Here is a 26,134-nt window from a genome sequence, read left to right on the forward strand (position 1 = left end):
TGAAAACTTACATGTAATGCATACATATTAATATTTTACAAATTTGGCTTTGACATTAATTCTTGGACATAAATTAATACATTGTCACTAAGGCTAGCATAACAAAGGAAGTAGTTGTAATTACTTTAATTCTATCTATTATGTAGCTAGTTTTAAATTGGGAATTTAAGAAGGGAATCCATAAATGGTCAAATCACAACATGGGTTTAAAGCTACTAATATGGTATGTTTAGGGCTTTTAACTTCAACATGGAGTAAATAGCTTATCACTTAGAATCTTTTGTTTTCTATATAAATGGTGAACATATAAGCCTCCTTCTACTGTAGTGATCTCTTGGATGGGTTCCCTAAACTTTGTTTGCTAACTCTTTCTCTTTGGATTTAGTTTATTGTCCCTTCTCTCAAAGCCCTCTAATCGTCAATATTAAAAATTGATATTCTAGCAATAGAATATTGATATATCTCAACAATGATAAATCAACACACAACTAAACCAATAATTCTGATCAATACTTTATAAATTCACCCAATTTTAAACCCAAATCTAAATGCTTATTTAAAAAGATGACTAAGAAATCTTAAATGTTAACCAATAGATCAATCCATCCAAATTGAAAACAATAAGGGAATGGAGTTTCTATCTCTAATAAATTTTTGAAATTATTTATTATGCATACTAACAGTAATCATGGCCAAACCTAGTCGTTGTTGGAGGAATTCTTCACTGGTCGCCAAGGAACTCAAAAAGAAAGAAATGAGTCAAGCTTGGATGGGGAAACCAATTTATAACTTTAACAGTCCAAATTATGAAGCAAGGAATCAATGTGAGTAGCTAATTTAGAAATCAAAACCTACCACAACGAGTTCACGATACAAGTTATGTTAAAAAATCCATCAAAGGTGGGGCCTTTGTTTTTATAATCAAGATTAAGGATAGAAATGTAAACATAGAATATATTTGCTAAGAAGGTTATCCCTTTCAACTAGACTAGGAAAACTAGGGTATGCTATGTAATTTGCATGGGACCTTAGTCCCAGGCAAGAGTGGAGGTTTTCTTTCTCTGTTCTTTCCTACCAATGTCCGTTTAAACAAAGACATTGTACTTTATTTTAATAATAATATAATCTATAGGGCTTTGGCCTTTTACCAATAAAAAAATATTTTTAAATATTTTTTAAGTAATTAGGCAAGAGCCTACAACACAATGGTAACTTGTGAGCCTCTCATATGGGAGGTCTCGGGTTCAAGTCTACTCAAGCTTAATACACAAAAATATACTAATTACAACAGATAATAATAATTAATCTAGGCTTTAGCTAAAAGAATAGTAAATTGGGTATAATTAATTAATTTGTTTAAATTTAGTTTTTTATTAAAAAAATCTGAAATTAGTTTGTATTCAGTCATTAGAAATATGAAATTCTTATATTCTGATTTTGCATTCTTATACTTTTTTCTAGAATGGGTTTCAAATTACTGTCTCGAGTTTTAATGAAATAGTTCATTCTCCTTATCACAATAGGTAAGGACTCTTGCTCCGATAGAGCTTTTATTTGAGAAAGTGGCAAGAAGTATCATAATTAATAAGGATAAAAGGACTTTCTTCATTAAAAGTGAAACAAATGCGTGATTTGATTTGGAATATTCTTGGAAGATGTATGGAATAAAAAAATTTGTTGTGTTAGGATAATCTATTAGGAGCGAGTGTATAGATTGTACTTTTGGATGTGCTCTTGAATATGATGAATGATATTTTTTTTTATTTTTTTTATTAGATGAAGATAAAGTAGATTTTTAAAAATCAAATTATTTTACATGATGTTTTTGTTTGTACCTTCTATATAAATAATCAACATGATCTTAAACTTGATATAATGGAGTCACCAAGTGCTTGTAGAATACATCTAAAGATTAAAAATGTTGAGCATTATACCAATCCTCTTAGTAAATTGATGTAAATCTCATTAAGTCATTGTCATTAAATGTAGCAAAACATTGTTATCACTCAAAATGCGCCTTATTGAACTTGATCTTGTATTCTAGAAACAAAATGTGAATGATCTCTCAAGTGTAAGATCTTGCTAACTTAGAAGGTCAATTCATTTCTAAGCCTGAGTGTAGATGTTCATCTAACTCAAAATACATTTAAAACCAAAGAAAATGCTCCTAGTGTAATGCTTCACATAGTAAAGGAAGAGGGGAAATAAATTAAAATAAAATGGTGTTGATACACCATTGACTTGATTTCTCTCCTTACAACACATGAAACCTAAGAAAGGTTGTCAAACTCATATGAATGTTTATCAAGAATTAAGAGGGAGGGAGATAAACATGGTAGACCTCAAAATAAACTTAAAGGATAAAATACATCAATAGTTTCTACAAATAATTTATACACAATTCATGCCTCTTCAAAAGAAATAAAATAGTCATGAAGTGAGCACATAAAGTACATTGTAAGGAAAGAAGAATGTACACAAACCCTAATCTATGCTAAAGAATAAGCAACAAGTAAGAGGAAGCTATCAAAATGTAGTAAATTTAGTGATTTTCCAAAGTACACTTTAGAGAGTCTACACATCACCTCGTTATGACCTCATCAATGTTCTATAGAAATGAATTCCTTTGAAGTCTATTATGTTCATAAAGGAACATTCTTTGTGCCATTTTTATCATGACCCCTTACTGCCTATTAGTAAATTAATAAGCAATAATTATCAATAATAGAGTATTAATATAGAAAATGATTTATATTTTTTTGTATCTATTTTTGTGCTTCATAATATCCTAAAATAGTTTCATAAGTCCAAAAGGTGATAAGGGGAGAGGACCCAATAATTTGTAGGTTTTAATAGTTGGCTATAACACTTGTTTATTTAATCTCCAACAATTTTAACAATATTGCACCTATAATTGTAACTTTAAAGTTGTTGGTATTGATGTCAAGTGCCCATAATTGAATGAAATGTATTCCTTACATCTAAAAAGGAAAAACTCATGTGATACCACATTAGTACACCAATAAAACATGACTTGGGGCACAAGTACTGGTCTCACTTTTTTGGACTTTTTTGGACCTTTTAGGAACCTTGACAAAATTCATGATGGTTTGGCATTATATTTGGCATGTTAAATAGGTTGTTGTGAAAATGTTGGGAGGGATTTCAAGAACCAAAAAGTTTGGTGTTCAATTTGTTGACCCTACTAATCTCATTGACATTACGAATCAAAGTTGGTTTTGCAAAGACTGTATACACCTAAGTGTTGTGATTAATTGGAAACCAATCAAGAGGAGTATACCATCTCATGTACCGATAGAAATCTACATTGGTGTGCATTAGAGATGAAGACAAGATGAAGACTTTTATAGTCAACATGAAGAGTCATCACTATGATATGACATATGTGGACATGACATACATTCAAATGGAAGTAGCATTCTGATAGAATGGGGGAAAATAGAAAGGACAAAGGAGTTGAATCGAGAGATAGTGCAGATTAATAGAGGTATCAACCTAGACCCTATAACTAGGTGTCATGAGTTATTCGTGAACCACTCAATGATGGAATTCAATTTTTGAATTCATTTGTTTGAGTAGGATAATTTTCTAGGGTTTTGTCTCCCAGAAATAAAAGACTTATAAATACATAAATAAAAGATAGTGTGCGTGGAAGTTAGCATGTGCATGTTGATGCATGAGTATGTGTGAAGAGAAATGAGAATTGTAAAGTCATTGAGTTGAACTAGCTTAAAGGTAGAAGAAAATGGAGAATAATATTTGTTGAACATGGGAATGAGATGAAAGGCTACATCAACCCAAATCCAGTGTTGTGTACTGTAGACAGAGACAAATAGATAAAGTGGGGAGTAGTGATATAGAGACTATCATGATGTTAGCCCAAGCGGCTAGAGGAGATCAAGATATCTTCTAAAGGTATACATTGGAGATCTATTAGGCAAGGTATGTTGTATATTCTAGATCACATTTGATTGTTGTCTAACCATTGTAATCATTTTTGTAAGCTCTCAACTGAGTATACTTCAGCAAAAAAACATATGATAAATCCTCTAACAAGGTGCCACTCAGGAGGATTGCTAAAATCCTTTAACAAGGTAGCCTTAACAAGCTTATTGTAATCCTAAAAGGTTGTAGACAATCCTAATAGAATGTGTTATCAAAACAAACAAGTTGTGGCTCTTAACCGTTCAACCTTTTATCTGTAGCAAAAGGCTAGCAGATGTATTATCCCCACCATAGTTTTCATCCTCTCATTCAAGGCTTCCATGTATAATTTTTGTGTTCATTGATGAATGCTTTAGTGTGTAAGTTTACATGATTCTAGTTTATTGTATTTATAGTTGGGTTAGTGTTTAAGTGGTTGTTGTATAGTACATTTGAAACAGTTAAGAAAATAACCAGTTTTGGATATGGTATTGATTCACCCCCTACTTAGTATCGGTTGGGACCGACTATTGGTATCAAAGATCAACTTTGATAGCTATAATCTTCACAACTTGAGGGAAGACCAAGCACTAGCCATGGAGTACAAAAAGTATTACATGAGGAAGCTCTTGACACCATTGATGATCTGAAGGAGAAGTTAAGAGAATCAATGACTAAGAGAACAAAAATCATGAAGAAACTTACTGAAATCCATGAGATCATTGAACAAATGGAAGAGCACAACAACATAGATAGTTCTAAGGAAATAATATGTGACCTTGTGACTGACGATGAGAAGTTATATAATTACATAAAAAAGTTGCATAAATAATTGGAGGAAGCATCATAAAAGTTAAGCTAAGCCAAGCAAAGAAAGAGAAAGGTGACACAACATAGGCACTAGAGAAAGTCAAAAATGTTGAGAAGATACAAAAGATGACTGAGGAACTCAGAAACACCAATGAGAGAAATGAGAAGTTGAAAAGGTTCAACAATAGCTCTGAGAAGATAGATGAGAAAATCAAGGCTAAGAGAAAGATCAAGAGCACAACTCGTCTTGGCTATGAGGGTGACAACAAGACTATAAGAGGTGAGCCACCTAGAAGCAAGAACCAAACCCAAAAAATACAAGGGAAAACATCGTCTAAAGATAACAAGCCTCATAAACTAGCCTATCATTGTTGTGGTAAAATAGGTCACACCTCAAATGTATGTTGGCATAGAAAGGTTGCACCCACTACACATAATACCTTCTATAATAGGTATTGCAACAAATGTCACTGATACGGTGACTCTTCTTAAGAGTGTGGATCTCATTCTCATCAGAGAAAATCTTATGAGCATTGTTACTTCTATGATAAGTACAAACACAAGGATGAAGTATGGAAATCAAGAGAATGATTAATCCAACAGTCTCAAACAACTTCCAATTCTACCCAAAAAAAAAAGTTCAACACACTTGTATGTTCAACCTGTGAGAACATAGGACATACGAAAAAGTACTGCAAGATGAGAATTAGTTAAAGAAACTACTTAGGACCATAGAGAGGAATGAGCATGACTTGTTACTACTATGACAAGAGAGGTCATCTTATTGGAGACTGTAGATCAAGATGAGGAGCCCAAGTGCAAAAAAATTGGCTCGTAGTGTTCATAACCATTTTTTCATAGGCTTCAAGTAGATTGAGCTCCTTCTTTCTTTTTGAGCTTCTTCAAACATGTCTACTTGAATTAGCAATGCCTCTTCTTATTATGATTTCATGGAGATAAAATGATGAATATTGATGTATGACAATCAAGAAAACCAAGTCAAGAAAGGATTTTCATAACTCGGTATAGGTTGGAAAACTAGTCAAGAAATAGACCATTATAGTTGCCAAGACATTTATTTCCTTACATTTATATCTTGGTATAGTTCCATCTAGTTTTATATCAATCCTGCCCCACCTTGACTACAAAATTGGATGATAATGGAGGTCAATGTTGAGAAGTTTCCTACCAGTCAACAATTCTTTAATTCTTTTCTTGGGATACTTTGAGGACACGATTTTGGTTCTATCATTGATTGATGATATTTTTAATATATTCAAATAAAAAATGTATTGATTGACCATTAAAAAAGCACATGACTTTTCTCATTAAATTTTATTAAGATGGTATTGTAAGACACAACAGGTTGATGTATTAATTTCTGGGTCAATAATTTTAAAAGAACAAAAAGATGTGTTATATTCATCCATTAAAATAATCTAAACAAAGTAATGTAATAAATAGTAAGGATTGATTTTTCTCTCTCTCTTCAATCATGTAGAATGAAGTAGCAAGTCATAACTTTAATGTGGGTTAACTTATCTTTTTTGTAGTTTGGTAATAGTTGTGTATGATTTTCATGGATCACATAATATTGCATTTCTCCAATAACTAAGTTATTATGTATGGTAATAATGTTATTGCATTGAACTCTTGACACATTCAATATTTTCTATGATGAATAAAATTTTCTTTGGAATGACATTGAAAATTTTGGAAGTTATTTTTGAGATGCAAATGTAATGAATTTATCGATCTGTATGAGACCTTTTTGTGTGTGTTTTTACATAAGATTTCTTTTGTTTACACAAGCATTCAATTTACAAGAAAGACATAGGGTTTATTATAACATTGATGTAAAAAAGATAATATTTATGGTAAATTATTGATATAGGGTTGATGGCTTTGGTCAATGTGTCAATGTGATGTTGACCTCTACTTGTTGAAGACCTCACACACAACAAATAATCCTAGGTGTCGATTTTGGTGTTATCTAAATAGGAAATTTTTTTGTTAATGCCAATATATTTTATATTTAAAAGTAGTGTAAGAACTAATCATTATAGTAAGAACTAATCAAGATTGGGTATTATAGTCTCGAATGATGGATGAAAATATTTTAGCTAGGTGATGCCTCATCTACATCTATATGTGATGAAGGAAATGAATGCAAATTGTGTAAGACTCGAAAGGTAGCTAGGGCAAAGATTGCTTCAATGGAAAAAAGATGAACTTGTCTTTCTATGATGTCATCTTTCTATTATAATCAAACTTCTTTGTTGAGACCATATGCGTAAAAGTGCTTAAAAGAGAAGGAGCTTTCATATGAATGCTCTTTTCATTTTCTGATTGTCTTCAGAAAGTTTGGACATTGTGACTTGTTTATAATTTTGTACAGATATGTTGGACAAATTTATAGTAATGTCATAACTATTTTGACATTTTAAACTTATTTCGGATTTTATATAGAATAATAATTTTTTTAAAAAAATCTATTAAAAAAATCATAAAAAAACTAAAAATTACAAACAAAGCTTCAATTTCAATTCCAAAAACCAAATGTAGAAAATGCATCTTCTCACTCATTAGTTCATAGCCATTTTCTAGATTTAAAACTTTTTGAACTAGCTAATTCTAGTATTTCAACATTCTCTAGTTTCAACAACAAAACAAACTTTTAGATAATTCCAAAATGTTTATATTGTGCATTTTTCTAGGAATGCTTTCCTAAGTTTCAATCAAGAGACAATCCAATTTAGCTAATTATATTCTAAGAACAAGTAGATTTCCACAAACCATTAGATTTCTACAATATTATTTCTAGATTTGATCGTGTAACTTTTTTTGCATCAATGTTTTGAATCACACTCTATGATCCATCATCAAGATGAGCATACTACAATATTATTTTTGGATTCGATTGTGTAACTCTTTTTGCATCAAAGTTTCCAATCACAATATGTGATCCATAATGAGGATGGGCACAAATAATATTGTGGTAGTAAAATCATCAAGTGAAAAAGATTAATGAATGAGAATATCATAAGTTCTTTCAATTTAGCATTATGATGTAAAAACATGAAAAAGATTAATGAATAAAAATAGCCCAAGTTCTTTCAATGTAGCATAATTATGTTTGTTAGAATATGAACAAACAAAATTTATTCACAATATTATTTGAAAATGTTCTTGTTATGTCAAAGGCCCTTGATTTAGTGGTGATGAGGATGATAGTGTGATATGTACACTAAAGCTGGATTGAGATAACAACTATTAACACCTAGAGTGGAATTCTCTTACACCATGTTCTTAATTGAGGTCAAACTTTAGGTGTCTCAATGAAAATCTACTATGCAATGCATTATCTAGTTTCAACAACCAAACAAACTTTTAGATAATTCCAAAATAATTATATCATGCATTTTTATAGGAATACATTTCTAAGTTCAAGTGAAGAGACGATAAAATTAAGCTAATTATATTCTAAGAGCAAGTAGATTTTCACAATCCATTAAATTACTACAATATTATTTCAAGATTTGATTGTGTAACTTTTTTTGCATCAACATTTCCAACCACACTCTGTGATATATCATAATGATGAGCACAAATATTATTGTGATAATAAAATTGTCGAGTGAAAAAGAATAATGAATGAGAATATCATAAGTTCTTTCAATTTAGCATTATGATATAAAAAATTAAATGAAGAAGATTAATGAATAAAAATAGTCTAAGTGTTTTCAATGTAGCATAATCATGTTTGTTAGAATCAAAGCAGACAAAATTTATTCATATTATAATTTTAAATATTCTCATTATGTTAAAGGCCCTTGATTTATTGGTGAAATTAGGAGGTTTGTAATAAGACTTGCTTCACTTTGTTATAAGCTCATTGTTATTGTTATTGTTGTTGTTGTTATATTTTGCATTCATAGCTTCACCTCTATAATTTATTAGCCTCGACTTATTAAACAAGAGATTTGAAAGAGCTAGAGTCCTTGCCTTTTGTAGAAAAGAGAATATTGATTTTTATTTTGTGGCTAAAGCATAATGATTGAATGCAAAAAAGAGACAAAGGCAACAAGACAATTTTCTATAAAATCAAGTTTTCATTGCTAGATATTGTTGTAGATGATAAAAAATGAATTGTTAGCACAATTATTCATATTCTAATTAAAGAAATGCATTTAGGAACATTGTAACTCTTAATTCTTGAGTATATTGTTTAGTAAAAATATAATTGTTACTATAGTAAAAAATTATTTGTTTGTAAAAGTTTACTACTAATTGACAATTTTATAAAATGAACAAAATTTAGTTCATTTGAAAATTTTGCAATGATTTGTATAGAAAACATGAAAAATAGAACAAATCTCGATCAGATTTATAGGTTAAAAATGAGAATTACATTACATCTAAGTTGGGTCTGCCTAACCCATGTGTGTTTAGACCAAAAGATTCAATAGTTGTTTTGACTTTGATAATTACAAGAGAAATTAATATTATTTCAGTTGTTGACTAAAAAAAAATCCATGATTATGCTCAAACAACCCAAAGAATCTTTACCAAAAAGATTATTTTAACAAGAGTTATTTGTTAATTATATTAGGCTAATTTTAATCATTAACATGAAGTATTTCTGAATGTACAAAATGGGATCATCAAAATCTCAAGTAGAAGATAAACGAAAACTAATATTTATAAAGATGATTATATGTTTCTAAGGTTTAATGTTTCTTCTATATTGAATAAAATAAGTAAAATTATTTTTTCTCTCAGATATTGCATCATTGTTTGTTGCAATGGTTCATATGGTGGAAGCCAAAAAATATGACAAAGAACTCCTTTGCAAAAGACTGATCAAGAACATGTATTTAGGTGATCTAGAGAATTTGATGATAAATATAAACAAAAATTGTATGATTCCTAGGCCTTGCAACTACAACATTAATACAATGGGAATAAATAATATTCCTCTTTTTCCTATTGTATTTACTAAAGATTGGAAGATATTTAATAAATAGAAATCAATCATAAGAAGAAATGTGGACTTATTAATGTATTTTCTTCATGTTAGATATCCTCCTCGATTTGATTGGATTTATTAGTTTATGAAGGAAGATCAAGTTGGATTATGGGAGGACTCATTAAGCCAAATGATCCTTATGATAAAATCAGACTCTGATACTCTATCTCTGTAATTTGATCTCTAGTCTTTTCTTTTACTTGTAAAGAAGAGTTAAAAGGTCAATAAATTTTCTTTTGTATGTCTATGTTCAAGCTATATGATTGTCTAATTTAGCTCGTATCCTTGAAGGTTAATATTAATGTGATATATATTTTTTATTATTCAAATTTTTTTATTATATGTTATTTGATTCTAAAATTATAGTTAATAGGAGATGAGTTTCATTTTTTATTATGTAGCATTATCATTTTTGTTCGAACAACTTGATCGTAGCCAAGTGTAATTTTTAGGAAACATTCACAAGGAATTATCAAGAGCAAAGTTATAAAGTTGAAAATTAAAAAAATAGGCACTAAAATTGGTTAAATTATTTTGAATTATTTATGTAGGGGTTATACCAAGGATACCTATCCATCTCTGATCTTTGGTACCCAATTGAAATATTTTTTTAATCAAAACACAAACTTGGGCCTTGTGACCTTTTATCTATTAAAAAAAAATAAAAAATTAACAATTTCTATTTTTTAATACTACAATGATTAAGAATAATAGAATTTTAATTTATATACATTTTTAATTAAATATGTTACAACAAAAACCAAATTTTAAATTTGGAAACATTTAATATACTTTTTTGAATTTAAAAAAAAATAAAAATTATATAATAATAATAATAAAATCTAAAACAAACAAAAATATGTATTATAAATTTTTAAAAATGAAACAAAAAATCATAAAAATTCTCCCACTTTCTTATCCCTATTCATAAAAATCTCAACTCGCATGTAGAGAGCAAAATTAGGACATGCCACAACATAACTACACACCATAATCAAATAATTTATTGATGTTATGATCAATTTTAAAAGACTATTTAGGTGATACAACCAAAATGCACCTTCATTAGCTATAAATATATCATCAACAACTTTTCTCATATGACCAACGATGCATCTCTCAAATTGTTGAACATGCACTTATATGCATATGTCTTTGGCTTGTACACCAATGAACGAGGATCAAAGAAAAATGTAAGTAACTTTTTGTATTGTTAGATAACAGAAGAAACCAAATTAATGGAGTTGAATTCTTTGGAAATGTGCAACACAGATAATAAATGTTCATCATAAAAAATATGCATTGTTGTACTCACAACATACACCATGTTGATATTGAAAAATATGAACGTCTATCCTCATTTTTGTGTTTGAAAAGGAGAGATATTATAAACAAAAAATTGACACCGACATGTACTCTCCACATACATGGCAACATCTGATAGAATTTTCTGTGGAACCTATTTTTGTCTCAAGAGAAAGTTGTGCTTAGAAAGGGGATAAGATCTCGAGCTGATAGCAGTTGTAATTCTTAGGATTTCAAAATTACAAGAAGCCTTTTTTTCTACTCCACATTTTAGTCGATTAATTTTAGTACCAAAGATTTCCTTGCTAGTGATAGAAATTGTAGAATTTCTGTTGGGAGGTTAGTGAGACTCAAAAATAGTGGTTTGAAATATGGCATGAACAATTATAGGTTTGAAAAAAATGAGATAGTGCAAGCTACTCATTATGATGAAAGAGCTTTTTGTTTTTTCATAAGAGATCTATATCATTGACATAAATAATAAAATGGATAGAAATAATGATAGTCAAGATGTGAAAATGAAAGGAAAATTTGGGAAGTCTTGAGAGCCAACAAGGGAAATTGAAAGTAATGGTTTGAATTTGGGTGAGAACACTTTTAGGTCTGAAAGAGTCCATGCCAATAATAATGTGATTAGATAGCAGCTAGGGTATTTAGGTGCTTTGTGCTTTATTTCCTCGCGATGACTTCTTTTCAATTTTGACCACTCATTTATATGAATATTGTCATTGTAAAGTATGTTTAGAAATGTTTTCTTTTATGATTCTGTTAGAAATGGAAAAAGGAATATGTAAATAAGCAATACTAGGAAAGAATCCAAGTGAGTTAATGCATGAAAAGATATTCCCATAAGATAGGATGTAACTCCTATGTCTATGAATGCCACCATTCATAAGTGTGTGAGGCCAAGTGTGAGATTCCTCTTAAGGAGGAATAATCTAAATTACAAATTACAATAAATATTTGTCCTCACATATTCCACTAGAGGACAAAATAAGATGTAGTGGAAAAAGGACAAAAAAGAAATATATTAGGATACCTTGGCTTATATCCTAATATATTATAACAATAAAGAAAGGAGGTCTAACCTTGGTTTATAAACACACCAAGGAAAGATTACAACTTCTAATACCTCCCTTTAATATTTACTTGGGGTAATTATATCAAGGGGTATTAAACCCATAATTTACAACAATCTACAACTTAATCTTCAATATGAAGTAATTTGATTGTCTTCAAGACATATGGTACATTTGCAGATCCAAAAGAAATACATGAGTCCTTTGAATGTGATAAAGTGGAAGCATAGACACATCTTCATATGTGAAAAACCGAGAAGGTTCCTTGATGGATCACCTGGAAAAAAAGTAGAGAACAAAAAACAAGACAACTATCCACAAGTAGAATTACATTGAATGGAGAAGTTAGTAAAAAAAGAAGTTATAATAATTTAATCAAGGAGGAACTAAGAGAGATGAGGATAAATGAATGTGTTCACCAACAGGAAATTGAGTTAACATGATATCTATAATAAGTCATAAGCTCAAAATGATCATAATAGATGCAATAAATCTCTCATGAAAGGAACATACTAATGCACAAATGACCACAGACAAGGCCAACTAATGAAACCTGCATCAACATTGCATCAATCACATGGATATAGATAGTCCACTAATGAGTCATCCCACTACAAGTGAATGGGTCGCGACTCCATCACCTACATGACCCACGATCTAGGCAATAAAGTATGCATAACATTATCACATTGTATATTTATCAAAGAAATATAAGAGAGACAATAATAAATAAGTAGAACATGTGCCTCAAGCACCAAATAATTCAAGTTACAGTTTTTCCAAGAATTATTGCCGATGTGGACCAAAGGAAGGGTTTATGAGGAGTAACAACATATTGCCTTCAAATAAGAAATCCATCATGGACAAGCAACATCATTGCCACGAGGAAAAAGATCAACATGGGTCAAAACAACTTTCTCAAATAAAGTCTCTAATATTGGAGTGCTCCAAGATATGGTAGCCTCGTCACCTATACACTAAAAAATGAACAAGGTGTAGGAAGTCATACCATGAATAAATCACAACTAGGAGCATACACCAAGGAGACAAGGAGTTTGGAATGGGAAATCCCCATAAAATATCATCCTTGCTTTGAGGAACAAAGAGAGACAAATGGAGGGAAACTCCATTGAAGTAAGTGCACACCAATCATAGGATGGAGAGATACTCCATGGGCCATATAAGGCAACTATGAGTCAGTTTAAAACTGTCGGGTCCACCATAGTTAACCTTGATAAATTGGCTCCTGATGCAACTTACTATATATATATATATATATATATATATATATATATATATATATATATATATATAATAAAAGAATGGTATTAAACCATGAAATGCTACTATGAGCATAAAAAGATGTTATAAAAGCATAAGACTGCAACTGTGTGCATAGATAGATCATATAGGGCAATAGTGTAAGATAACTCATAAACCTGAATAATTGAGATAAATGTAGAGATCTAATAAAGATCAATGAGAAATAAATAGAATATGGATATTAGGTATAAAAATCCATTAAGGGTAACATGGGTACTTAATTCATTTTTAAATTTGAACATGTTCATTTGAGACAAGAATATACAAGAGACTTTAATAATCATTGCAGTCACAATAGTTTGTATATTTATCTAGGTATATATGTGTGGACCCATATATACTTGAAACATCATGGTATGAAATCTCATAATTAAATAATGGAAAATAGGGTCATAGCTAACTTGCATGAAAGCCAAATGGCTGATGGAACATAAATACTTTACATAAAATAAATACATTGGAAGAGTTAGAAAAAATTGTAAAATTTTGAAATAAATAGATCCCCTCTTTAGGCACCAAAGATATATGAAAAGTAACTTTTAATAAAGTGAGACAACTAAAATTGAGTATAAGATAAGATAATTTATCCTAATAGTAATAATTATACTATAGGCTTTAACTCATGTCATACCAATGCAAAAGATCACCTTATCTCACCTTAAAGCATTTTTTAATTTGGAATAGGCTATCTTAGAGAGAACTAAAGCAATTTAGTATCACCATCAATAAGCATGAATTTGATCAAAAAATAAACATATAGTCTTATATGAAAATATAATAAACATTATTACTCAAACAAAGATATATAAAAATGATTACTCTAATATTTTTTTATTGAAATAGTATCCAAATCAAATTATAAATTACAATGTTTTTAAGTAAAAAAATAGTTAATATTTGTTATTCAAATATAATGAAAATCATTACCAACGTAATAAGTCCATTAAAATTATCACATTTATTCGAAGGGAAGGCCAAAGAGCTCCTAAACAGTTATAGTCCAAACATAAAATTTTAGCAAATAAATTAATGTGTGTTGAAAAATGATACGTTTTACACAACAATGAAATTTATGGCCTCCTTTTGGTTCAATCAGAGCGACTGAATAAGAAATGCTTCTTATGGAAACCTAATCATTTGTGGCAATGGTAGCATCTTGCACATTACAGCCACGCTGGTAGTTTGAAGTTTTTATTGCATTCGTGATGTTTCAAAGTCTGATAATTCTGTTAGCAGTGCAGTAAAAGGCTAACATTTATAGCCGCATAGGTTTCTTTGGTTTTTTCAAAAAGTTTATAGGATGTTAGATTCATTCTGTTGGATATAGGATTCAGTTTATGTTCATGGAGTTAGGACTGCTATTGAGCTTTGTGAAGGAACAATGCATTAAAGAACAAGGGCTAGAAGGATCAGGATTTGAACATCCAAACTAGATGTCTAGAATAGAGGACACACAACAAAACAAAAATGTCTGAGAAAGAACCAATTTTTTTGAAATGTTGATGAACAGGCAGAGTTAGCCGAAAAAAGCAGCAATGTAATCTAGTGAGAGACATTTGAGACAACCAGCATAAGGAAATGAAACAAAATGGCAAAGGCGTTACGCAATGATTACCAAGTTGGAATCAAAGTTTGGCAAAGAAAATGATACTAAGCTAATAATAGAATGAGGTGGTAATTACGATAGATGAGAGAGGGTGACAGAAAAGAAAGGGCTGCCACCAATAAAATGAGAGGCATTGCTATTAGTGAAACAGGTTGGCCTACAGCAGGAGATGCAGGTGCAAGTGTTGCCCTAGCAGCCACTAATAATAGAAGGCTAGTCACCCGAATGTTGGTGAATCCACCTTTAGGTACACCTAGAAGGCCTAGAGCATTCATACTCACATATCTCTTTGCCCTTTTTAATGAGGACAACAAGCCTGGTCTAGTCATCGAAAGAAATTGGGGTTTTTTCTACCCAAATGGTTCTGAATTGTATCATATTGACATGACCAGGAAGCTCGACGCTTCAGAATTTGAATCCCACAAGTCTGTTAGGCCATTTCCTGCGCAGCCTATTCCCTTTCCTCGCCCTATCCATTCATCTATAAGTAAAAAAATTTCGAGGACTAGCCAAAGACCATCTCCATATTATTCTATGGCCCCTGTTTCCCAACCTTTTGCTGGTTTCATTTATATGTCTAACCAATTGGGTCCAATATTGCAGATATCTCCTAGACAACCTCACCTTTAAAAATTTGTTAAATAGATAGATACATGAAAAATTCTTTGTTCATTTGTATCAGGAGGTGTTCTATAAGGATGTAAGTAAAACAAATATATTTATTCAAGTACGTGCAGGAAATGTCTATAGAAAAATCAAAAGAGATTTGGTATTTAAAGTATTAAAATATGACTTTACTATAAGGTGAAAGCGAGAGAGAAAAAAATTAAATAGATTTGAATGTTATAAAAAAGTATATATGCACAATGATATGTCTAAATAAAAGAATTTAAACCTGTAAAAAAAAATACGTAGGATATTGATAAAAAAATACAAAAAATAGATTTTAAACCACATAATCAATGAAGTAAATAGTTTGCAAGAAGATAGAATAAGTAACCTGCAATAAAATAGATTAGATCAAGGAAAATATAAGAAAATGAAAGAAAACCTACAAATAAACTTGTTAGATCCAATCTAATCCAAAGAGAAGTAGTAAAAAAAACTTATAGAATGAATAAATCCTGCAACACAAAAAAAATTAGAAAATGACACTTCAAGTTTTACTCTCAACAAAAAGTCTCCAATGCAATAACCTTCACACAAACTCAAAACAAGGATTAGGTGGCTCTGATACCATGTTAGAAATGGAAAAAGAAATATGTAAATAAGCAATACCAGGAAAGAATCTAAGTGAGTTAATGCATGAAAAGATATTACCATAAGATAGGAGAGAGAAAGCTTCAAGATCCAACACCATGAGACAAGATATTTGAAAAGGGGAAAGCAAACAAAACCCCTTGTGACATTATGAATGAGGCATGAAAAGCCTAAGAAGAGAGAGAGAGAGAAAGAGAGAGCAATTGCTCATACAATAATTGAGAAGAGGAAGAAACTTCATAAGAAATGAGAGAGGAGGGTCATCTCTTAAATAGAGATGAGAAAGAGGAGTTAGAATGTAACTCCTGTGTCTATGAATGCCACCATTCATAAGTGTGTGAGGCCAAGTGTGAGATTCCTCTTAAGGAGGAATAATCTAAATTACAAATTATAATAAATATTTGTCCTCACATATTCCACTAGAGGACAAAATAAGATGTAGTGGAAAAAGGACAAAAAAGAAATATATTAGGATACCTTAGCTTATATCCTAATATATTATAACAATAAAGAAAGGAGGTCTAACCTTGGTTTATAAACACACCAAGGAAAGATTACAACTTCTAACAGATTCTTTTGTTTCAAAAAAGTAATGGAAGAGTGCAACCAATTCAAGAATAATAAATTGTTTGTAACAAAACTTATATTAGTCTTCTTTCCTCACCTAATGACGGACAAGAGGGGTGTGCATTGTGGAGATATGCATGATAAAAAGGGTAGAGATACCATTGCAATCAGTACAATGTACATTAGAAATGAAATGATAGATCATAGTCACAAGGTTAGTATTGTAGAGCTTGAACAAGACTGGATGAAGCCTACACCACAAAGCTGCATTGAAAGACTAAAAAGTTTAGAATTTCCTGGATTGGAAAAATGGAAATTCTAGAGTTTTCTCTTAAACTTTTATTCTTCTTCAATTTTTTGTGTCTTAAAATTATTTTTATCCATGAGAAAATTGCCATTAGCCAATGAGAAAATAGGAATCACTGATTCAAAATTACTTAAAGATAAATTATTGTTAGTTTTAGTAGCTTTAAATGGTTATTCATCTATATTTGATTAATTAGAAAATAATTGTTTTACTAACTAACGGGTCAGAGTTGGACAAATATTTGTTAATTAATTGAATCTTTTTAGAAGCAACTAGAAATTGATCTGGTTAGGGTTGTTAAGTTGTTTTTAATCTCGACTGTTGGTTTTTCAATAGGAGTATTATAAAAGGGCTAGGTGGCATTTGGAGAACACAAGCTGGAGAAGAATTTGCAGTGTTAGCAAATGAATTTGCAATGATAGAAAATAGTCTTATAGTATGAGCAAGGGCAGAGTGATAGCGTTGGGGATAGCAGTGGAGGAATATCAACGAGAGAAATTGAGAGGTTGTCAAAGTTCTACCAATAAGAGGCAAGGAATTTTATATCTCTTGATTTGCTAGAGTTAATATAATTCCTCTTCTGTAGAACTGATTTTCTCTTAGGGGCTTTTCCACAGATAATTTGTCCAAAAATATTGTGTTCATTATGTTGCTTATTTCTTTCTATATTTTATTGGTGAAGTTGTAGTTCTATTATTTTCGATATTAGTTATGAATAATTTTTTGGCAATTAAATAATCATTTAAGATAGGAGATTAATAATTAGTGACTGCAATAATAATTTTGACATGGTATCATAGTAGTGTTGAGGGTAGAAAAGTTTTGCCCTAGGAAAGAAATTTAGGGTTTATAAAACCTAGTTTGATCTCTTTAGAATTATTATTACTTTAATCCCTTGAGATGGCTTCAACTGGTTTGAAAGATCAGGACAGATTGGACGATGCCTCAAATTTTGGTGTCTAGAAGGCCATACTTTCTTTAGTGTTGGAAGAGAATGGTATCAAGGATTATGTTTCCAGTGTTGTAGTTGTACCTACAAATGCAACACAACTTGCAACATACAAGAAGGATGATGCCAAAGCGAGGAGGATAATCTTTGATGGTGTCAAGGATCATATTGTTCCACATATCTTGGAGCTAGATACAATGAAGAAGATGTGGGATATCATTTTGAATCTGTACCAAAATTCTACCACCAATATGAAGATGATTCTCAGAGAGAAGTTGAAGAATACCCAATTGAACTAGGGAGAAGATGCCACAAGTTATCTCACCAGGTTTAGACTTGTCAAGGAAGAGTTAACAGATGTTAGAGATACCCCTAGATGAGTTTACTAAGCAATGAAGTATCTTTGTTGAAGTTATCAGTGGATGAGACACTTTACTAAGTTGGGATCGACTTTGGAGTGATTTCACTCAAGAGGAGTTTAGAAAAAATCTTGTCAATGGGGCCAACAAGAGTCAGAAGAGCAAGGTGGAACAAGAAAATGTTGCCCTAGTGGGGAAAGGGAAAGAAAAGAAGGGGTATAGAAAAGGATTGAATTCACAGAGTGAGAAGAAGAAGAAGAAGAACCTTTCTACGGTCAAGTGATGTGGTTGTCAAGAGTATGGTCACTATGTCAATGATTGCTCAAAAAGGAAGAAGGGAAAGAAGCAGGTGGCAACTTCAGCAAGCGCAGAAGAACTCTCTAGTAGAATGGAAGATGAGTTTGCACTCATAGCTTGTATGGTTAGCTCAACCTCATAGTGTTTTTGGTATATAGATAGTGGGGCATCATTTCATATAACAGGAGTTAGAGAGTACTTATCTAGTTATAAGGAGGAGAACACCAACATCCAAATTTTTATGGGAAACTTGTCCAAACTCAACTCAGTTGGGAAAGGGACTATTCAATTTCAAAGGGAGAATGGAAAGATAATTCCACTTCATGATGTTTTGTATGTGTTAGGATTATATATGAATTTGATTTATGTATATATTCTTTAGGATAAGGGGCATAATGTACTCTTTAGAGGGGCACATGTGTTGATCGAGCATAAGGATTGGAAGTCACCCATAACTATTGGAGTTAGGAGTGGTCACTTTTATAGGTTGTAGTTTGATACTCCTAAGGCAGTTATGAGTAGCAGTAATCCTAGAGATCTTGGAGAGCTATGGCACATGAGGATGGGTCATATTCAAAATGGAGCACTTAAATTGCTTCGTGAGATAGTGATAGGTGTTCCAAAGGTGAGTTTTGTCACTTAGGTTTGCACCCTTGTCCAAAGCCTATGCATGAGGACAACCTAGTGAAACATGGAAACAACCTCCAAGCTATGGGACTTGAACTATGAGGTTGAGTCTCCCGAGAAGGCTGGCTTCCTCGTACTATCAGGATGCACCTAACTACTCTTGGAGAGGAAAAGGGAGAAGGAGAGCATGAAAGCAAATCTACCTAATCTAATCTAAAGAGGTGATGCACCAAAATAGAGTGTTCGAACCAAACTCTGCCCATATATGCACTATTGAACTAGAATGAAACTAAGGATATACACCTTCAGACTTGCTTTAATCTAATAATCGCATGCAGATCAGAGAACCAAGATGAATGACACAAGGAAGGAGAGATTCACTTATATTATCATTCATAGGCCAAGGGGATATAGTCATGCAGATCGTAGATCTCTGCAAAACACTAGTAAGAGGCAAAGAAGTTCCTGCACTTTCATACCAATGGCTGAAGGAGATAAGACAGAAAATCATGTAGTTCAGAGGCACAGGGGAATTTACACTGAGAATCTGCAGAGCAGTAATAGAGAAACAGAGAAGGTTCGACCTTTACAAAATTCACAAAAATTGCCTTTATAGTTCAGGCATAATTGAGATGTCCTCTTCCTGCAATTACTTTGCAACTACTGCATTGAAGTCCTTCAAAGAATAATCATGAGGATCCAAAAGAAAATTTGATCTGAATATAGCTTTTTGGTACGATGAAATCTAATTTTTAACTAAATAGAGCCTCAAAAAGATGGAAAATGACGCCATTGATTGTCCTGATCAGGTAGATGGATCAACTAGGGGTGATGGAGTGTTGTTCTTTGTTTTGTATTTACTCCAGGGTGGTTGGAAATGATCATAAGATCAGATTCGCATAAAAATTCTTGACTTTCTTCATTCCTAAGCACTAAAATAGCAAGGTCAACAAGTCAACTAAACTCTAACATCGGAACGAGCCACGTGGACCAATACTTTCTCTCCTTTCCGCCACCTCGCAAGGTCTTCCCAAGCTGACCACCACCTTCGTTACTGACCATGCCAATTCTCAATCCCAACTGTGACAGTCACATTAATTGTCAGCGTCTCTAACCGTTTACTACCTCCACCGGACCCACTGGGACACGTGTCACCAAGACGCTATGTTGCCATGGGTAATTTTTGGGCAACTTCCCATAGTGAGATAGTGTCTTACATCAACCAATGAGAACTGGCCTCGTGCCAACTTGTTTGATAAGTCCTCGTTTGTGGTCCACCAAGTGAAATAGGACCCACACTCCATAGTCATACCTCAGCCAATGGAAAGACGACCAACTACCAATGGGTTTGACAGATTTCACACTAATATCTGATAGGGCATACCTAGGACCCACCATCCTTCCCTGAGATCTGGCGCAATACAGTTTTTGTTTGGGCGCTATGTCACTATCGGCGAGGAACACAGATTTTCCAATAGTGCCATAGCGCCCACTGTGGGTCTAGCGAAATTTGGCACTGGAGAAACAACAAGGGAAAGTAGGACCCACCCGACACGTGGCGAAGGGGCGCTATGTCACTATGGCAAAACAACATGCAACTTTTAATAGTGACATAGCGCTAATCGTTGATCGATCCTGATCCGATGATGGGGACTTGCGGGCTCATGAAAACACTAAAAGCACAGGGAAGAAATATTAATAAGGTTCGATCATTTAATATTTCGTGCCCCCTTTTGAATATTTGAATATTTAAAACCTGTGAACATTACTACATTGAATTCAAATGTGGTGATTTTGGCGAGAAGGCAAAAATGACTAATAGTGAGCACAAAGCATGATGATGTGTGTAAGGGATGTGTATTGGGGAAGTTTGCGAAAGCATCTTTTCCAAGGAGTGACACCATATCTAAGGGTGCTCTTGATCGAGTACATTCAGATGTATACGGACCAATGCTAACAAACTCTCTCAGAGGATATGAGTACTATGTTACTTTTATTCATGATTTATCAAGAAAGACCTAGATATACTTCTTGAAGACCAAGGGTGAGGTTTTCAATCAATTCCAAGAGTTCAAGGCTCTTCTGGAGAACTTAAAAGGATGGAGGATAAGGGTTCTTCGGTTAGACAATGTAGGCGAGTACAAAGGAAATGACTTCTAGGAGTTTTGTACAAGAGAAAGAATCAAGAGAGAGTGGATTGTTCCTTACAATCCACAAAAGAATGGAGTAGCTGAGTGGAAGATCCATTCTATATCGAGGGCAGTAAGGGCTATGCTACATGACTAGGACATGCCCTGTTACTTATGGGTAGAGGCGTGTAGTACATCAATTTATATTTAGAATAGGGTTCCACACAAGGTACTAGGGAGGATGACACCAAAGGAAGCTTTCATAGGTAAGAAGTTTGATGTTAGTCATTTCAGAATATTTGGTAGTTTTGCATATTGTCATATTCCAGGTGATACATGTACCAAGTTAGATCAGACTACAGAGAGGGGGTATGATGCAGTGTAGGGTAGGAGAATCCCCAAAGGAGATGTCCTAGCCCCCAACAAATAACCACACAACGAAAACACAATGCAAGATATAAGATCTGATACCAAACTTAACTCTTTATTTATAAAACAACTAATTACATGCAATGTGTCAGGTTGTAAGGTCTTCCCATTTATGACTGAATACAAAGAAAGTAATAGTTCTCCAAGATCCCTCAAGATCCAATCCCAAACCCTAGCTAGTCTAGATCTATAAAAAAACAACACTTTGGTAGAAACCTCTAGCAAGATCTAAACTTGTGCTTGTAAGACACCAAGCAATCTTCTTGTTTCCCAAGCCGTAGCTACTACGTCTGCTCATACTTCACCTAACGTCTTGGTGTAAACTACCTCACATTCGGTGATCCATCCACACAATCAGGAAAACTTCATTCACTCGACCACTCCATCTTCTCCATGCTATATCCCATGCTAAATAATGACTCACTCCCTTCAATGAATGAATCAAGACTCCCCCTGAACTCCCTACTTATACCCAACTAAGCCATAAGTCGGCCTAACAAATTAAAAATTAAATAAACCCTTCCATTAAATGCATAATTAAGACACAAGTTGGCTCACAACAAACATTAAATACAAAATGTTAACCCTCATGTTATCTTATGATAACCACATGAAAATACTTAGGATAAGGCCCCAATTTTAAAACTCTAATTAAATGCACATAGGAGAGATAACCAAGACCACACATAGGTCCTCATACACCCCCTAGATTAATCCACATCACGATTACATGCTACATGCATTAAATGCACTAAGTTAGCCAACCAAAACCTCAAGAACTCTAGTTGACACCATCACCCTACCAAGTGTCAACAAAACATCCGAGCATGCCTATCGAGCTCCCACAAGCATCATTGAGCAAGCCAAGCATCGCTGAGAATAGGTTTTGTTAAGCACCAGAAACTATGTCAAGTTCCTTCAATAATTGAGCACCACAACGACCAAGTATCTTTGTTAACACTATGCCCAGTAATGAATGAGCATCCACCCTTCTTCTTCGACCGAGAACCAAGCTTGTCCATCAAGCCCATTCAGTCAAGCCTCCAACCGAGAAATACCACAGAGATGGCCGAGCACCTCTAGCCTTCCACTGAAAATGCAAAAATCTTTACGAACCTCATATGCCCTTGCATCAGACTCTCGAGGTACAAATAAAAGTGTGTTCCATACTTTATTTCTCCATGAAAACCATACTTCCACTTCATCTTTTCCCAAGGCTTGCCAATCCATACATACAAAAGAAAAAATCCACAAATCATCCATACCTACGACATCCGTCCAAACACCAAAATCGTTTGTATCACCACTAACCAATCAACATGCAACTCATGGCCACAATCCATAAGAGAATCAAACTCCACACCCACAACACCAACAGGTAGATCCAAAACCAAATCTACATCAACAACAATATGCAATCCATCACTAACACATGTCAAATGCACAACACCAACAATATCATTACTCACAACAAGATGCTCTATAACACATCACCAACAACAACCTGATTATCCATGACCAAGTTGTCTGTAATTTCCATGTCAGACTCAACCATCTGATCATGAAAATCAATATCTCCATCCCAACATCAACAAGGTTAGGAACCTCTTCAACAACAACCACAAGTTTCCTTATAGGTTTCACATTAGACTCCACAAACTGATCAACAAAACCAACCTCCACCTTGATCTTGCCATGCCATCTTCTCTCTCAAACAAATCTCCTAACCGACCGGACAAACCTCTTCCAAATCGGTAGACTCCAGCTCCATAAATCTTTGTGGAACTCAACTATCCCTTCCCTAACTTGATCAGACAAAGCAACATCCATCCGAGAAAATGCCTTTGAAATTTTCTTCTCCATAACATCAAACATCTCTAAAATCTTTGTCTCCACCACATCATGGAGATTTGCAATCATCCTAGGGTCTAATATTCTCAGAAGAATCTTCCAAGATCTTCATAAACCATCTCCAGCAAATCCAACCCAATCACTTTGTGACAAACCTAAGTTTCTTGCAAGTCAGATCGCAACCTGCCACCTCACACAAACAACTAGGAACACAAATCTATAATATAAATCACATAAACTCTCTATGATGATGCTGCAACAAGATCAACCTTCCATCTTTGCAACCATTGCTTCATGTCAAGATCCATCTACAAGTCCTCTATATTATAAGTCAGAACCATGATTTGCCACCTCACAACAAGAATCACCAACTAGGACTCTTGAAGCAAACGATCCTCAACACAATCACCACCAGATCAATATCTTCTCAGATCAACTTTTCCCAAGCCAAGGTCCTAGTCCAAATTGCCTCACATTCGGTGATCTGTCCACATGCTCAAGAATACTGAGCTCTGATATCACCTGACATAGTGCAAGCAAGGAGAGTCCCCAAAGGAGATGTCCCATCCCCCAAAAAATAACCACACAACAAAAACACAACGCAAGATATAAGATCTAATACCAAACTCAACTCTTTATTTATAAAATAATTGATTACATGCAATGTGTCAGGCTGTCAGGCCTTCTCGGTTACAACCAAATACAAAGAAGTAATAGTTTTGCAAGATCCCTCAAGATCTAATCCTAAACCCTAGCTAGTCCAAATCTATAACACAACAATACTTTGATAGAAACCTCCAACAAGATCTAAATGTGTGCTCATAAGCCACCAAGCACTCTTCTGATTTCCCAAGCCACAACTAATAGCTCTGCTCATACTTCACCCAACGTCCTAGTGTAAACTGCCTCACATTAGACAATTTGTCCACATACTCAAGAAAACTTTGCTCACTTAGCTACTCTATCTTCTCCATGTTGGATCCCACACTTAATAATGACTCACTCCATTTAATGAATGAATCAAGACCCCCTTAAAATCCCTACTTATACCCAACTAAGCCACAAGTTGGCCTATCAAAATATGAATTAAATAAACCCTTCCATTAAATGCATAATTAAGCCACAAGTTAGCTCACAACAAAAATTAAATATGAAATGTTAACCCTCGTGTTATCCCACGATAACAACACAAAAATACTTAGGACAAGCCCCCAAGTTTATAATATTGATTAAATGCACATAGGAGAGTTAACCAAGACCACACTAGGTCCTCATACACCCCTAGATCAATCCATGTCACGATCACACACTACATGCATTAAATGCACCAATTCATCCAAGAACTCCATTCGACACCATCACCCTACCAAGTGCCAGAAAAATAATCGAGCATGCCTATCAGGCTTCCACAAGCATCACCAAGCAAACCAAGCATTGTCGAGAATAGGTTATGTCAAGCACCATAAACTATGTCAAGTTCCTTCAATGATTGAGCATTAGAAACTATGTCAAGTTCCTTTAGAGATCGAGCACCACAATGACCGAGTACCTCGGTCAACACTACACCCAATAATGATCAAGCATCCACCTTTCTTCTTCGACCGAACACCAAGCATGTCCACCAAGCCCATTCGGTCAAGCCTCCAACTAAGAAATATCATAGATATGGATGAGCACTTCCAATCTTCCATTGAAAATGCCAAAATCTCTAGGAACCTCAAATGCCCTTGCATCAGGGTACTTTGTAAGGTACAGTAAAACCTCAAAGGCATTTAGGGTTTTTATTCCACAGACTAGAAGAATTATTATCAGATGTGATGTTAAGTTCATGGAAGACAAGGCATTTAGAAGGTCTAGAGATTTTCCAACATATGATCAGAGTGAGAAACCAACATAAGCTCCAAGGCCAAGTTAAGGGCAATAAAGCTCAAGTACAGTTACTAGTACAAGTGTAGGCTCAAGTGGTGAAGATTCACTGAATATATAGCAATTGGTACAACATTAAATGCATCAAGAAGACATAGAAGTTGACATTTAATCCTCTATGGTTGTCAATAGGAATCATGAGGTTCAAGATATACAAAGGGGTACTCATGAGTTTGTGGGAGCTCCTAGGAAGGGTACTAGACATTAGAGCCAACCAACCAAGTTCAATGACTATATGGCATTAGTTAGTCAATTGGTAGATAGTGAGTCTTCTAGCTATTAGGAGGCTATAGAGCATTAGGTATGGTGAGATGCCATGGTTGAGGAATATTCCTC

Source organism: Cupressus sempervirens, chromosome 11 (genome assembly GCF_028749045.1).
Source record: "Cupressus sempervirens isolate cs-2001-9-10 chromosome 11, ASM2874904v1, whole genome shotgun sequence".
Taxonomy (NCBI): Eukaryota; Viridiplantae; Streptophyta; class Pinopsida; order Cupressales; family Cupressaceae; genus Cupressus; species Cupressus sempervirens.